At 44.1% G+C, this 16,481-nt stretch overlaps 1 protein-coding gene across 1 annotated transcript in view; it reads left to right on the forward strand.

The window, feature by feature from the left end:
- The first annotated feature begins 643 nt into the window (after positions 1 to 643).
- Positions 644 to 16,481, forward strand: part of LOC116511886 — a 92,129-nt gene continuing 76,291 nt past the window's right edge. Inside the window, exon 1 of the mRNA XM_032222154.1 lies at positions 644 to 753. The gene's annotated coding sequence lies outside the window, so the exon portion shown is untranslated. The remainder of the gene's footprint in view (positions 754 to 16,481) is intronic.

The following is a 16,481-nucleotide window of genomic DNA, read 5'->3' on the forward strand; positions in this document are numbered from 1 at the left end:
AAAAGAAAAAAGAACAAAGAAAGAAAGAAGGAGAAAGAGAATGAGAACGAAAAGAAAGAAAAAGAAAGAAAGACAGAGAGAGAGAGACAAAGAAAGAAAAAGAAAGAAAGAGAAGGAGAAAGAGAATAAAGAAGAGAAAGAAAAAGAGAGAGAAAGAAAGAGAGAGAGAAAGAACGAAAGAACGAAAGAAAGAAAGGAGGAGGAAGGCGGGAGAGAGAAAAAGAAAGAACGAAAGAACGAAAGAAACAAAAAGAAAGAAAGATGCATATACCCACATATATTATAAAACTAAACAGCTGCTGTAAACCTCGCATCATTTAATCCCTAACCACCATTCCTAACCCTTTTTTGGGGGGAGACACGCGCGTGGAGATCCTCACGGCGAAGAATCGCGCCCGCCCGCGTGGGGCTGTTTTATCAGGCACGGAGCTTCCCCGGCGCTCCTTTGTGCTTCCCCCGCCACCTCCCCGCACCTGGGATAGGAGTCACACTATTTCCTTGCTAGGCTTCGTTCCCGGAGAAGCCAATAAGCGCGCAGCTTTCCTGGCTTCCTGTCTCTCGTAGGTGTGTCCCTCCGTGGCTCACCTGAAAAAAAAGTGAAGAGCCCGGTGCGAGGGCTCAGCCCCCCCCCCCCAACCCGGGGAAGGCAAGAAGGAGCAGGGAACCGCCGAAAGCCTCCCCCACCCCCAACCAGGGGACCCCAATGGACAGGCCGGCCTGGCCCCCAAGACCGTGGAAGGGCAGCCGCTTCAGGTAAGTTGCTCCGGAGCTCCGGACTTTAAAAAACAAAACTTTCGGCCAAGTTTGTCTCGCTGCCAAGTTCCAGGGCTGAATCAGAGCAAAGAGACGCGCTGGGGCCTCGCGTAGGAATTCCAGGTGAGCTGCGTCAGGTCGAGCACGGAACCTGGCAGGCAGGCAGGCAGTTTGCAGGGAAAGAAAGGGAAGGCAGGAAAAAAACCAGAGGAAAAAGGGTTCGTTCTTTCTCTCTCTGCCCCCCCCCTCACCGCCTTCAGCTGCAGAGAGACGCCCCCCCCCCTCTTGTAAAGGATTGTGATAAGGTGTGTGTCTGTGTCTGTTGGTTTCCTCCTGCATTCTCTCCCCCTCCTCCAACTCCGTGATGAATTATCAGCAGTTCTGAGCTGGAGCTCTTTTGCCGGAAAATTAACACGAAACTTGCAATGCCGGGAATCCCCAAATTTGGGTGAGGATTGTCCAGGAATGTGCCCCCCCCCCACATCGGAAGGAGCTGTTTTCCAAGGCTCCTGAAACTTTTTTTAAAAAGTTTGTTTTTCATTTTTAAACTCCTACATACAGTACATTTACAGGTATACATTCTCACGGGTTGTTATGAACATTGCGTATTAACCATTTTGAAACTCCGTTTTTCCCTATAAACATTCAAAACTTAATTTAAGCTCCTGAAACTTAAGATGCCTTTCAAGACAGGTAGTCCTCGACTTACAGCGGGTTCATTTAGTGACCGAAGTCACCGAAGCGGGCAGCCCTGAAAAAAAGTGACTTAGGGACGTGTTTCACACTTCTGAGGATCATTGTGAGGACACCTCCGGTTTTTAAACCCCAAGCTGGTTGTTGGCTGCCATCCTCGGGCTGGCTGTCATTCCAAGGTGATGAATGCTTTCAGAGAGAGGGAGAGGGAAGGAGGGAGAGAGAAGGAGGAAGAGAGAAGGAGGGAGAGAGGAAGGGAGGAAGGGAGAGGGGGAGAGAGGGGGGGGAGAGAAAGGCTGCCTCTCACAGCCTCCAAGAAAGGGGATATTTGCTTTTTCTATTTCCTTCAGAGGCTCTTTTGAAATTATTTTCAGTGTGTAGTTCTCTTTTATTGCTGAACGTGTGAGTCAAATGTGAAAGGAAAGTGGACGGTGGATGGTTTCTCACCCCTCTGGTGGTTGATAGTTTCTTTCCCCCCCCCCCAGCCCTTGTTGTGTGGACTAGTCCATCACTCCAACCACATTCTGAAGGCATCATCATGAGTCAAGACAACATGGACATTTTGTTGACCTGGATTTAAGGTTCAACATAATATCTGAACCCATCCATGTGTCTTTAAATCATCCATATTTCTTCTTTTATTCTTTTACTTGCTCTTCATATCAGGGGTGAAATCCAGCAGGTTCTGACAGGTTCTGGAGAAACAGTACCGGAAATTTTGAGTAGTTCGGAGAACCGGCAAATACCACCTCTGGCTGGCCCCGCCCCCACCTATTCTCTGTTTCCCGAGTCCCAGCTGATCAGGAGGGAATGGAGATTTTGCAGTATCCTTCCCCTGCCACGCCCACCAAGCCACGCCCACAGGGGCATGTTTTTAGCAAAAAAAAAATTAGTAAACAAATTGAATTTCACCTCTGCTTTATATATACAGTTAATTTTTGAAGTTCTAGTAATTCTCCCTAATTCTATAATATTACCCTTCCTCAAAAAAATAAAAAATAAAAATAATATGTACTGTTACTGGAGTATTCTAGCTCCAGAGATGACTTTTTCAAATTTTAAGGTACAAGTATGAAATATATCAAATATAATCATGCAGCTGCCATTTTCTAAAGTTCTGTAATTATGACCTTTCATTTTAATTATCCTTTTCATTTTATTCTGATTTTATTGGGTAGTTTTGGTAAGCTGGTTGGTTTCAGGCAGTCAGATAAATTTTAGGTTAATATTGATTTTACTGAAGCATAGAGAAAACGATAAAACATGGAGGTGGCTATAAGTGGGTCTAAATTTAATTAATTTAAGTAAGTTCATTTAAGCAAGGATAAGTTTGAAACATTCTAAGTTTAACAGAACTTTTAAATAGAACTTAAAATCCCTCTATTATTTGTTGATAACTGGGACATATCACCTGGTAATTGTTACATCTATAAGTATTTTGTTGTTGTTAGCTGCAAAGTCGTGTCCGACCCATCGCGACCCCATGGACAATGTTCCTCCATGCCTTCCTGTCCTCTGGAGTCCATTTAAGCTCACGCTGACTGCTTTGGTGACTCCATCCGGCCACCTCATTCTCTGCCGTCCCCTTCTTTTGCCCTCCATCTTTCCCAGCATTAGGCTCTTCTCCAGTGAGTCCTTTCTCCTCATTAGGTGGCCAAAGTATTTGAGTTTCCTCTTCAGGATCTGGGCTTCTAAAGAGCAGCCAGGGTTGATCTCCTCAAGAACTGACCGGTTGGATGGCCTTGCAGTCCAAGGGACTCGCAGGAGTCTTCTCCAGCACCAGAGTTCAACGGCCTCCATTCTTTGGCGCTCAGCCTTCCTTATGGTCCAACTTTCACAGCCATCCATTGCAACTGGGAAAACCACAGTCTTGACTATACACACTTTTGTTGGCAGGGTGATGTCTCTGCTTTTTAGTATATGCATAAGTATATAAGTATATGCATTAAATAAAATAAAAAATAAAGTCTGCATTAGGTACTTGATATCTTTAGGAATAATCTTTAGCATGACCATCATTCTGGCTTAATTTGTGCCAAATACTACTTTATCGGTTTATTCCAAAAGATTGAGAGACGCATTTTTGAACCATCCAAATCTGAACGATGTAACTTTCCCTGCTCTAGTCCAATCATCTCTCTGTTTACTCTTTCCTCCTGTTTTTATGTATTCTTTGGGTGTTACCCAGAATAAAAGAATGATGTATGGATAGGCTGATTCTATTTGTGTGTTGCAGGAGTTGGTAACCATATTTTAATTAAGATGTAGTCATGCTGCCAGAAGCCACTGAAGCAGGGGAGCGTATACATACCGTATGTTTCGGCATATAAGAGGCACCGGAGTATAAGACGCACCAAGATTTTGAAGAGGCAAATGAAAAAAAAAATTTGCACTCTGCAAACCTCCCAAAAATGGCTTGTTTTTGTGAAAACGAAAAATGAATAGCCTTTAGGAGGCTTGTAGAGTGCTCCTGGGGGCTGGGGGGGGGGCAAAATTGAGCAAAAAATGGCCCGTTTTTCTCTCATTTCTGCCTTCCCCAACCCCCAGGAGCTCTCTGAAAGTCTCCTAAAAGCTCTGCATGGCCATTTTGGTGAAGGGGGCGGTGTTTCGGGAGGCAAAAAAAATGCTGTATTCAGTGTATAAGCGGCACCCATATTTTCAGCCTCTTTTTGAGGGAAAAGGGTGCGTCTTATACTCTGAAAAATACGGTATTTCTCATAGAAAAAGGGTGCTTTATTTTTCCTGCTGGTGGGTGTTTGATAGCTCTTGAAACCGTTCTGACAGTTCATAAATGATTTGGGGTGGTCCATGCTATTACCAAGACGAGCCAAAAGTGTGGGTCGAGCCTTGGAGACGGTAGCGAACCCATGGCAAATAGGGGTAAATCCTAGACTTACAACAGTTCGTTTTGTGACGGTTCAAATTGGCAGCGGCACTAAAAAATGTGACATGGCCGTTTTTTCCACATGGTCCTTTGCAGCGTCCTCTTCTTCCTATGCAGTGTCCTCTCCACCCAAGCGGCTGGACCTCGTGATGGAATTGCTAAAGGAAGATTTGGGTCTCGAGAAATTTCAAGTTGTCTTCACTGTGGAGGGCAAGTACAGCTCAGGAGTACATGGCCAGGGACCTGGCCCACGTAATTGGCTATGTACAGATAGTCCTCGACTTACAGCTGTTTGTTTAGTGACCAATGTTACGACAGTGCTGAAAAAAGTGACTTATGACCACTTTTTGCACTTACAACCATTGCAGCATCCCCATCAGAGGTGGGTTGTTTCCTGTTCGGATCAGATCGGGCGAACCGGTAGTGGCGGCGGTGGGAGGCTCCACCCACCTGTCTGTTGTGGGTGCACACGCATGAGCGAACTGGTAGTAAAAAAAATGGAGACCCCGTACTGATCCCCATGGTCATGTGATCAAAATTTGGGTGCTTGGCAATTGGCTCAAATTTAGGAGAGTTGCATCGTGCCAGTCGGCTCCTGTGATTTTGTGATCTTCAAGTCAACGGGGGAAGCCGTGTTCCCTTAAAAAAAAGTGTTACTAACTTAACACCTGCAGCGCTTCACTGAATAACAGTGGCAGGAAAGGTGGTAAAGTGGGGAGAAAACTCAGCAAACAAATGTCTCGCTTATCGACAGAAAGTTTGGGCTCGGTTGGGGTCATACGTCGAGGACTTAGGTATATTATATCTGGGTGGGGTTATTTTTGTCTCAGAACAGCTGAGACACAATCTGTGGGTGAGTGGCACCTCCAGTTATAAGAATGCTCTTATTCATTTATATAATTCCGGTATCACTACCATACAAGTTGCTCAGCAGCTTCTGCATGCAATTCAAAGTTTTTGGCTGAGGAGAGCAAGTTTGCAGGAAGCCCTCAGGCTAAAACATCTGAAAGAAGCCACAATGAGATCAGATACATCACGAGGAGAGCACATCTTTCTCCTTCTGTCCTGGCCACTTTCTACAGAAGCATGATTGAGAGCGTTTTAACGGACTGCATCCCTGTTTGGTTTGGTGGCCACAGCCCCTCAGATAGAAAGCCCATACAGAGAGTGGTGAGGACAGCGGAGAAGATTATAGGAAGCTCGCTTCCCATTATTTAGGATATTCAAGGAAGGGAGGGAGGAAAGGGAAAAGGGAAAAGGGAAGGAAAGAAGGAAGGAAGGAAGGAACACATGAAGGAAGGTGAAGGAATAGGAGAAGAAAAGGAAAGAAGGCGTTAACAATTGCAATAATTTGCTTACCAACCATGGCAAAAAAATTATAAAATCAGGCACTATTCACTTAACAAATGCTTAGCAATGGAAATTCTGGTCCCAATAGTGTTCCTAAGTCAAGGACTACCTCAATACTTGTAACTTGTTCTAGCACCATGATGGCGAACCTATGGCAAGCGTGCCACAGGTGGCACATGGAGCCATATTTTCCGGCATGCCAGCCCTCAGCTCTGGCACACATGGGCGTGCCGGCCAGCTGATATTCGGCCTTCCAGCAGACTGGGGAGGCCATTTTCGCAAGGGGTGGTCATGTGGATGCATGGGGGGGCACGTGCACATGTGCAGGTGGGTGGGGCGCATTCCATTTTGGGTCTGGGCATGCGCATGCACGCAATATCATGTGCACACACAATTTTGGCACATCTTTACAAAAAGGTTAGCTATCACTGTCCTAGAAGAGTGATGGCTAACCTTTTTGTCGTCATGTGCTGAAAGCACATGTGCGACCCCCGTGTCCCCCGCCCCCTGTGCATGCACACATGACCCCCCATGTCCCATTTTGGGCCTCCCTGCAGACCCCCCCACATGCGTGTGCGTCTCCCATACGTGGCAGAGACCAAAAATCAGCTGGCTAGTGGGAGGCACACGCACATGCGTGGTGGAGCTGAGTTGGGATGACAGCTCATGTGCCCGCAGAGAGGGCTTCATGTGCCACAGGTTTGCCATCACCTGTACAGGGTAAGTAACTAGCCAGGTAGAGAACCAAGTGCACAAAACTTGCCATTGCTCCAGCTGAACCCTATATGGGAAGTTGTCACTTGATTGCAAGGTTTGCTGTTAAGAGTCTGTAGTGCTGGTCTTATTTACAGATACAATCAAGGTTTTCACAGGGCAAGAAGAAGGAAGGCATTGCTAAAGATTACACAGTTTTAGATAAACTTTTGATAGAGACAGAAAACAAGTTGATCAAAGTGCCGTATAGATTTTTACTGGAATATAAACTCGAGGAAGAACATGTCAAAGAAACTACGGTCGCCGAAAAAAATTGGTTATAATGTGGAATTGGCTAAGTGGGAAAAACTTTGGATACTTAATCGGAAACTAACTTTGGCTACGGCATATAAAGAAAATCTTTATAAGATGTTCTACAGATGGCATCTCCCCCCAGCATGGCTCTCCAAAATGTTTAAAAATCTGGCCCCAAATTGTTGGAAGTGTAAAAAAACACCAGGCACTTTTTATCATATGTGATGGACATGCAATGAGGCCAAAAGATATTGGAAAATGATTCAATCATGGTTGGAACAAATGGTGGGAGACCAAATTTTGTTTAAACCAGAAATCTTTCTCCTAGGCATAATACCGGAGGGGTTTAAGAAAAATGTACTCTTATCTAATTATACATGGATTAACTGTGGCACGCATAACTTTTGCGTAGTATTGGAAAAAAGAAAATACACCATCAGAGCTAGATATCATCAGAAAAGTGTTGGCCTGTGCGGAAGCAGAAAGGCTCACTCTTGAACTTAAAGGGGAATCAGAATATTTTGAAGTCTGGAACAGATTTTATGATTGGTATAAGAGAAGGTGACAAGACTGGAACAAACTGTATATATTGTGATTGGACAGAAGGATAGATAATGCACTAAGTGGGCTAATAATGGTTGAGGCTAATTGTGTATAATGTGAATGTATAGTCACTTCAACTCTGCAGTACTGCATCGCTTTAAATGTAAAAATAATAAAAATATATTTTAAAAAAAGAGTCTGTAGTTCTCACACATACACCCACATATACAATGCAGACACCACACCTCTGTCCTTGATTGCTTGAAATACACCAGAACTTCAGTCAATCCCTGTCTTTGGTCTTCCTTTTTTTTTTTTTTTTTTTAAAAATGACTTTTTAAAGGCCCATGATACTTTTTCAAGAAGATAACCAGTTCTTATACATTTCCTGCAGTACATCTGACCACTGTTTTATTTATTTTAGCCTCGGGCATATCATACACGGACTAGCAATGTATATTAACATTTCACCTAGATTTACGGTAATAAACGACAATAAAATATAAATGTGAAAAGACCATTGCCCTTCTTAACCAAGGCAATTAAGGAAATAAGGAAGCACATGTGAACACAGCCCGGTGAAGTGATTGTAAAATGTATGGAATTGTCCGTTTTTCGATATCTTTCCAATGCCTTTTATAAAAAGATTTCCCTCATTTTTTTCATTTAAAGTCTACTGTGATAGCAGCAACTAAATGTATACACTGCTCTGCCGCAATATTTTTTTACATTTTCCGTTGATGTTGAAACAAAGGCCATCTTTCCTGGTTGGTTTTTGGTTGGTTTGCAGAATCAAAGCCAAATAGATAATTGATGCGTTGTAGATGCTTGTAGTTAATATTATTATTTGTTTATGCCACAAGGTCATAAATGAAGTTTGTTTAGAACTGGAGGCGGAAATGACATGGTTGTGGCCAGCCAGTGACCAGTGGAGCTGACAGCAGACTCAGACAGTGAGGAGGTTGGGGAGGAACATGGGCCAGTCCTGGAGTCTGGGAAAGGCTCTGACGAGGGCTCTGTGCCGGAGGCAGAGAGGGGGCCAGGGCCATCCAACAGTTATCAGCTGCTGTCGGAGATCAGTGGGGCAGAAGAACAGCAGGAGCCTGTTCCCGATGTGCGCATGCGCAGAGCTGCCAGGAGAAGTTAAGGAATAAGGGCCGATCTGGGAGTAAAGGCACAGGTGGACGGTGAATGACCCCTCCCAGAGGGAATAAAGAGGATACAAGGCCCCACTGATACAGAGAGCAGAGAAGCAGTACTTTGCTTTTACAGAGGGACAAGTAGGATGGTTAGCTCGCCTGTCGAATTGACCTGTGCTAGTTTCCCAATTTCAAGAGGAACAATTTGATTTGTTTGTGCCGCGTGTATCACCAGCAGGCACCAACAGTGCAAAACAAACTCTGCTGATTAAAGCACAGGTTGAATAGTTTTAAGATCCTGATTAATTTAAGATCCTGCCCCCCTCCCCCCAAATCTACACCACAGCTTGTTTCTTAATTAAACAAGCGTGTTGTTTTGTTAAAATTGAAAATACTGAGAATTTTAAAGTATGCATCTGATTGAACGTAGAGTAGGAGATAGGGTCAAAAGACAAACTCCATTGGATCTCTACCGAGTGGAATTTCCATTGTTTTGTTATGGTGCTTGGTTGTCGTATCTTTTTATCTTTCAAGTTTCAGTGTTGTGCATGTTTGTGGTTTACTTTTTTTTGCCATTTGTCACTTTGTTCCCCTTAGAGCAACTGACATTTTCCGTCTTCTGCCGCATACCTCCCTAAGACCGATAGGATCGCACAGGATGGGCCTTCTCCAGGTGCCATCAGCTGGACAATGCCGGCTGGTGACGCCTCGGAGTAGGGCCTTCTCTGTTGCCGCTCCGTCCCTATGGAATGAGCTACCCCCAGAGATCCGGACCCTTCCCCCTCTCATCGCCTTCCGTAAAGCTATCAAAACCTGGCTTTTCCGGCAGGCCTGGGGCTGTTGACCTCTTGATTGAGGTCCAGCCCCGCTTAGATGGGGTGCATGTTGTGTTTCTTTTAATTTGTTGTGTCTTATTTGTTTTAATCCTTTTTAATATTTCTTATTTCTGTAAGCCGCCCGGAGTCCTCCGGGATTGGGCGGCCTATAAATTCAAGAAATGGAAATGGAAATGGAATGCTTACCCTTGCCTCCTCAGCAAGGTTTCCACAAAAGGGTTCATAGACCCTTGGGACTAATATGGTAGCATCTTCTGATTTTCTTCTGTTGGAAGAAATGTCCTTCTGGGTTCAGTTCCAAGTGGGGGGAAAAGACACTGGAAACATGGAAGCTGCTTGGAAGGATGGATTTAATGGTGGACAGGACCACATGGCTTGAGGTCCTGGGGAAAAAGATGAGCACATGCTTCCAGATATTGGGTGAAGAAGAAAAAGAGATCGAGATGTTGAAAGTCCTTGGTTTTATGCCCTCTCTGGCCTTTGATCTTGAGCTTGTATTCTGATTGGTTGTCAGACTCCTATGGGGCCATGAATGGGCAACTCTGTAGGCTGGTTGCATTGCTGGCTGGTGTAATTTTCCCAGGTGCCTTCTGGTGAGTTTCTATAGAAGGCTAATCCTTTGTTATGTATGATACACTGGCTCAGGCCTTTAATGGCCCATTGACAAAGGTGGAGGCTATTGAAAGGGAGTCTCTTTCCTGTCTAAAATCATGTTTCTCCATTTCTTATCTAGGGAAATATAATATAAACTGCCTGTTCAATATTTCCCAGGATATTTCATTTTTGCAGGAGAGGGGGGATGTGAAGGATTTGAGGTCCAGACAACACTACCACTGAAATAGAATAGCTATAGCACTTAGACATATACCACTTTTACAGCCCTCTCTAAGCTGTTTACAGAGTCAGCCTCTTGCCCCCAACAATCTGGGTCCTCATTTTACTCACCTCGGAAGAATGGAAGGCTGAGTCAACCTTGACCCTGGTGAGACTTTAAGTGCCGAACAGCCGGCAGTCAGCAGAAGTGATCATTTGCAATCTTCCCAGCAAGCTCCCAGAGTCAATGGAGAAGCTTGGATTTGTTTAATGGCCATATGATTCATTTAACGGCAGTGATTCAGTCAAGCAGGGCCAAAAAAAAAAGTTGGTTAGATAGTGTCATTGATGCAATGAACTTGCATCTGGCCAAACTCCAGGAGACAGTGCGAGATGGAAAGGTTTGGTGTACCATGCTCCATGGGTTCGCGAAGAGCCGTACAGGGTTTAGTGACTCAACAACAACACATTTCTTAACCATGGAAATTCTGTCCCCAATGTGGTCGTAAGTCGAGGACTTCCTGTGTTTTCGGCTAGAGCTATTCTGGGGTGAACAGGTTTTTCTGGGTTCCAATTCATGGCTAAGCAGGGTGCGTGGGTGTGCATTGGGGAGAAAGATTTATTGAACACAATAAATCACCTCTGTTACTAAGGATGAAAATGAATGGCACGGCAGTTTTGGCCACCGTGATATAAAGAAGATGTGGAGACTCTACAAAGAAAGATGACTCAGGGTTAAAGATTAAGATTAAAACATTAATAGATTAACATAGCTGGAAGGGACCTTATAGGAAGCAACAGTAACAGAGTTAGAAGGGACCTCAGTGGTCATCAAGTCCCACCCCCTGCTCAGTCAGGAAACACCTATACCATTTCAGACAAATGGTTATCCAAACTCTTAAACAGTAACAGAGTTGGAAGGGGCCTCGGAGGTCATCTAGTCCAGCCCCCCTGCCCACGCAGGAGACCTGTACTAGGGATTCGAACCGCCGAACTGATGGACAAGCTCAGTGTCTTAGCCATTGTCCAACCCTCCCCGCTCAAGCAGGAGACCCTACACCATTTCTGACAGATGGCAGTCCAGTCTCTTCTTGAAAGCCTCAAGGGATGAAGCCCCCACAACTTCTGAAGGCAACTTCTGTTCCATGGGTTGATTGCTCGCACTGTCAGAAAGCTCCTCCTTATTTGAATCTTTCTCCTTGGTCAGTTTCCATCCATTATTCCTTGTTAGAACTTCAGGTGCTTTGGAAAATAGCTTGACCCCATCCTCTCTGTGGCAGCCCCTCAAATATTGGAAGACTGCTATCGCGTCTCCCCTGGTCCTTCTCTTCACTAGACTAGCCATGCCCAGTTCCTGTAACAGTTCTTCTTATGTTTTAATCTCCAGTCCCCTCATCATCCTGGTTGCTCTTCTCTGCACTTTTTCTAGAGTCTCAACATCTTTTTTATAGTGTGGTGACCAAAACTGTCCAAAACATACGAAGAATGATTGCAGGAATTGTGGATATGTCTAATCTAGTGAATGGAGGGACTAGGAGAGACATGATAGCGGTGTTCCCATATCTCAGGGGTTGCCCCAAAGAAGAGGGGGGTCAAGCTATTCTCCAAAGCCCCTGAAGGCAGGACAAGAAGCAATGGGTGGAAACTAATGAAGGAAAGAAGCAATCTGGAACTTAAGGAGAAACCTCCCAACAATGGGAACAATTAATCAGTGGAACCAGAAGTTACGAATGCTCCAACACTGGAAGAGGTGGCTCAGTGGCTAAGACACTGATCTTGTTGATCAGAAAGGTCGGCAGTTCGGCAGTTCGAATCCCTAGTACAGGTTTCCTGCATGAGCAGGGGGTTGGACTAGATGACCTCCAAGGTCCCTTCCAAGTCTGTTACTGTTTAAGAGTTTGGACAACCATTTGTCTGAAATGGTGTTTCCTGCATGAGCAGGGGGTTGGCCTAGAAGACCTCCAAGGTCCCTTCCAACTCCAGTATTCTGTAGTTTTTACAACCCAAATAGCGTGCTCTAATTTTTTGGCAGCGAGAGAGTGAGAAGAGGGTTAAAGAAAGTTCTAGGTTTCCCGAGGAATGACTTTGATGACTGCATTAGGAAATGGCAAGAGGCATGTCCTGACTGGTTAAGAAAACACAGCATAGATGCTCCTTTGCTACTCAGTCAGATTGACGGAGCAGCTGCCAAAGACGAAATGCTTGTGGATGCAAAAGTAGGATCTCCCAAGGAAAGCCACTTTAGAGGGTATCCTCAACTTATAACCATTTGCTCAGTGACCTTTCCAAATTATTATCATTCCGGGTACATCGTGTTAGGAATGAGAGAACATTCTTCCTTTTGGACAAGATCTTGCTGATAACTAAGAAACGCGGTGATCACTACATATGCAAGAGTCGCATTCCATGTTCGTCTTTGATGCTGATTGAGAGCACATGGGACTCACTTTGCTTCACTGCTTCACCCACTACAAGCATAACAAGCAGCAGTATAACATTCAAGTGATTTACAAACCGGTCCCTGAATTTATAACCATTGCAGCACCCCCATAATCATGATCTACAGACCCCTCACATCTACCCTCAAAACCACCTTATATAGGGCATTACACACCAGAACAATTAGACACAAGGACAGTTTTTTTTCTTTTTTTCCTTTTTCTTTATTTTTGCATTTTTTAAATATTTAAACGTAAAAAACAACATAAAAAGAATTCTCATCCATTAGATACAGCATGTCGTTTGGTTACAAGTGTTTTTTGCATCCATATTCTCAATTACATATACAATCAGAGATTTTCCGTCTAATATAACTAAATACCTCACTTTCATTGTACAGCATATATTCAATTTCGATTAATATTTCTTTCTTTTCAATAAACCTATTTCCCTTACGTTCTTGATTGTCTGTTTAGTAACAACATACCTTTATATAATCACTTATCCCATTCTGAATATTTTTACAATATAAATTTTTTTACCAACCATTTATATTTGTGTATCACTATTTTCAATTATGTATAATCCCACCAAGCTATCGAGTATGCTTATGTTCATTATTGTCCTTGTACATCATTCATTCAAACAAAGATGTTTGAATTTTTCAACAAGGTATTCTAAATACTCACTTCATATATATACCAATTTTTGATGGCAGTTTTTTTTTCTGTCATCAGTCTGCTAAACAATTAGTTCCTACAACACTGTCAAGCCATCTAGTAAGGCTGTATTCCTATTCTTCTTCTCATCCTTCCTAGTATCTATCTCTTCCCACTTATGACCATAACCATGTTGCTTGTATCCTTACGATTTATATTGCTTTATTTGTTTTGTATGATTTGATTGCTAATTTGTAACCTATGACTATCACTAAGTGTTGTATCTTATGAATCTTGATGAATGTATTATTTTCTTTTATGTCCACTGAGAGCATCTGCACCAAAGACAAATTCCTTGTGGGTCCAATCACACTTGGCCAATAAAGAATTCTTATTCTATTCCATTCCATTCCATTTCATTATTCTACTCTACTCTACTCTACTCTACTCTACTCTACTCTACTCTACTCTACTCTACTCTACTCTACCTATATCTATTTCTATTTCCATTCCATATATTCTATTCTATTCTATTCTATTTCATCCCATCCCATCCCATTCCATTATTCTACTCTACTCTACTCTACTCTACTCTACTCTACTCTACTCTACTCTACTCTACTCTACTCTACTCTACTTCTATTTCCATTCCATATATTCTATTCTATTCTATTCTATTTCATCCCATCCCATTCCATTCCAATATTGTACTCTACTCTACTCTACTCTACTCTACTCTACTCTACTCTACTCTACTCTACTCTACTCTACTCTACTCTACTCTTTCCATTTCCATTCCATTCCACTCCATCATATGATCAAAATTCAGGCGCTTGGCAATCAGCATGTATTTACAACAGTGTCAGGGTCTTGTGATCAAAGAGCCATGGTGGCACATTGGTTAAAATGTGGTATTGCAGGCTAATTCTGCTGACTGCCAGCGGTTCGATTCTCACCAGGTTCAAGTTTGACTCAGCTGTCCATTCTTCCGAGGTGGGTAAAATGAGGACCCAGATTGTTGGGGGCAAGAGTTTCATTCATTGTTTGAATGAAACTGCTTAGAGAGGGCTGTAAAAGCACTGTGAAGCGGTATATAAGTCTAATTGCTATTGCTATCACCTTTTGTAACCTTTCCACCCAGCTTCTGACAAGCCAAAGACAACAGGGATGGCTGGGTTTGATTAACGTCTGTGTGATTCCTTTAACAGTCGAAGCGGTTTGCTTAACAACCAGGGCTAAAAAAGGTCATTGAATCAGGCCCATCTCGCTTAAATGCCTTGTTTTACAATTCCAATTGTGGTCGTAGGTTGAGGACTATCTGATCTTTGGAGGAAGCTAATTGTCTTCAAATCCATCGGTCCGACAGGGATGTTTAGGGAGATAAGGGTGTGTTTCTTCGCCTAGGAAGATCTGCAGCCTTTATTATTTATTTATATATTCGTTAAATTGCTACCGATATCAGTGGTGGCTAACGTCTTTCTCAAGACGTGCCAAAAGCGGGACGGTGCATGGGGGGGGTCGCTCATGCGCATGCCCACACCCTTAATGTAATACCCTCCCCCCATGCATGTGCACCCTCCTCCCATGCATGCACACAGGCCTCACTGAAGCCTCTGGACTTCCAGGAGGCACATTGGCCTGTTTCTCGCCCTCCGGAGGCTTGAGAGAAACCTCCTGAAGCCTCTGGAGGGAGAAAAATGGCCTAACAGGAAACCCAGAAGTTCGTTCCTGAACTTCCGGTGGGCCACGTTGCGCCGTTTTTTGCCCTCCGGAGGCTTCAGAGAAGCTTCCTGAAACCTGGAGAGGGCAAAAAATGGCCCAATGTGGGGTTCCACCACAAATCCGCGAAGCCCTTCTGCGCGGAGACATAAGTGCGAAGATTAATTCGCGCCGTTCTAAGCGCTAGGGAAAAATGCGACCCTACCGCGATGACATAATCGCGGAGGGCAAAATCGCGCATTCCCAAGCACTTAGTACCCTAAACCTAAACCTAAACCTAACCCTAAACCTAACCCTAAACCTAACCCTAACGCTAAACCTAACGCTAAACCTAACACTAAACCTAACCCTAAACCTAACCCTAACCCTAACCCTAACCCTAACGCTAAACCTAACCCTAAACCTAACCCTAAACCTAACTCTAAACCTAACCCTAAAACAAACCCCTAAACCTAATCCTAACGCTTACCTTAAATGAAGTCGGCTTTCTGCCATGGCGCCGTTTTGAAGCGCCCTTCTGTTGCCGGGCTGTTGTTGCGGCGGTGATGATGCGCGGCGATGACGTCGCGGCTTTAGCGCCGCGATTTTATCGCCGCGATTTTGACCAGCGCGGTTTTGACGTGCCACGCAATACGCAAACCAGAAGTTCGGTAACATACTTCTGGGTTGCCCTTTGGGCCATTTTTCTCCTTCTGGAGGCTTCAGGAGGCTTCCCTCAAGCCTCCGGAGGGCGAGAAACAGCCCAATGCGCAAACCGGAAGTCCATTCCCAAACTTCCAGTTTGCATGTTGGGCCATTTTTTTTCTCCCTCCGGAAGCTTCAGGGAAGCCTCCGGAGGGCGAAAAACAGCCAAAAACCAAGGCCCAAAACCAGCTGGCCAGCGTGCGTATGTGCGCTGTAGCTGACAGGGCAACGCCTCACGTTCCCCCAGAAATGGCTCTGTGTGCCACCTGTGGCATATGTGCCATAGGTTCTCCATCACGGACCTGTATGGTTACTTTTTTATGGGTGCCTTGTTTACCCCAAGCAAAATGGAATCTCATTTCGGGTGAGGGCAAATCAGCCAAAGGCACCAAAAATTCATGAGAACCGGCGGACCGAACTCCGTAAATATGTTTTTAAAAAAAACAATACCTTTAAATGTGCAAGAAAAAAAATTCCATGTTTTGGTTGTTTTTTTTTTCCTGAACCAAAGTTCACTTTTGCACAAAGCTGTACTTGTAGCTTTCCTCTTGCTTTACTAATCATGAGGCTTCCAGTTGCCCATGAAGAAAAAAAAAAAAATTGTCCCACAATTGCAAAGTGTGACTTTTATGTAAATAAATGGAGCTGGAAGCAGACTAGTGCATCGCTGAGCTGCTGAAAATGGCTAATTACAGGGAGGAATGAATCCAACCAACCAGCAAAGCTAGTTTGAAACTAGTCCTAGATTCGTGGGAGGTGCAGAAATTCCGGATACAGTCACTTGAACCTCATTAAGGAAGAAGGTGCAATCCCTTTATTTTTAATTAAAGTTGGTGGGAAGAAATGATATAGAAGAGTTTGGAGGCCCAGGAGCTCCTGCAGGATAAGTAAATAAATCTGTTCTGGCCCACCAGCAACCAGCAGAACTGGCAGCAGAGTCGGACAGTGAGGAGGAAGATGG

The sequence above is a fragment of the Thamnophis elegans genome, chromosome 7 (genome assembly GCF_009769535.1).
Source record: "Thamnophis elegans isolate rThaEle1 chromosome 7, rThaEle1.pri, whole genome shotgun sequence".
NCBI lineage: Eukaryota > Metazoa > Chordata > Lepidosauria > Squamata > Colubridae > Thamnophis > Thamnophis elegans.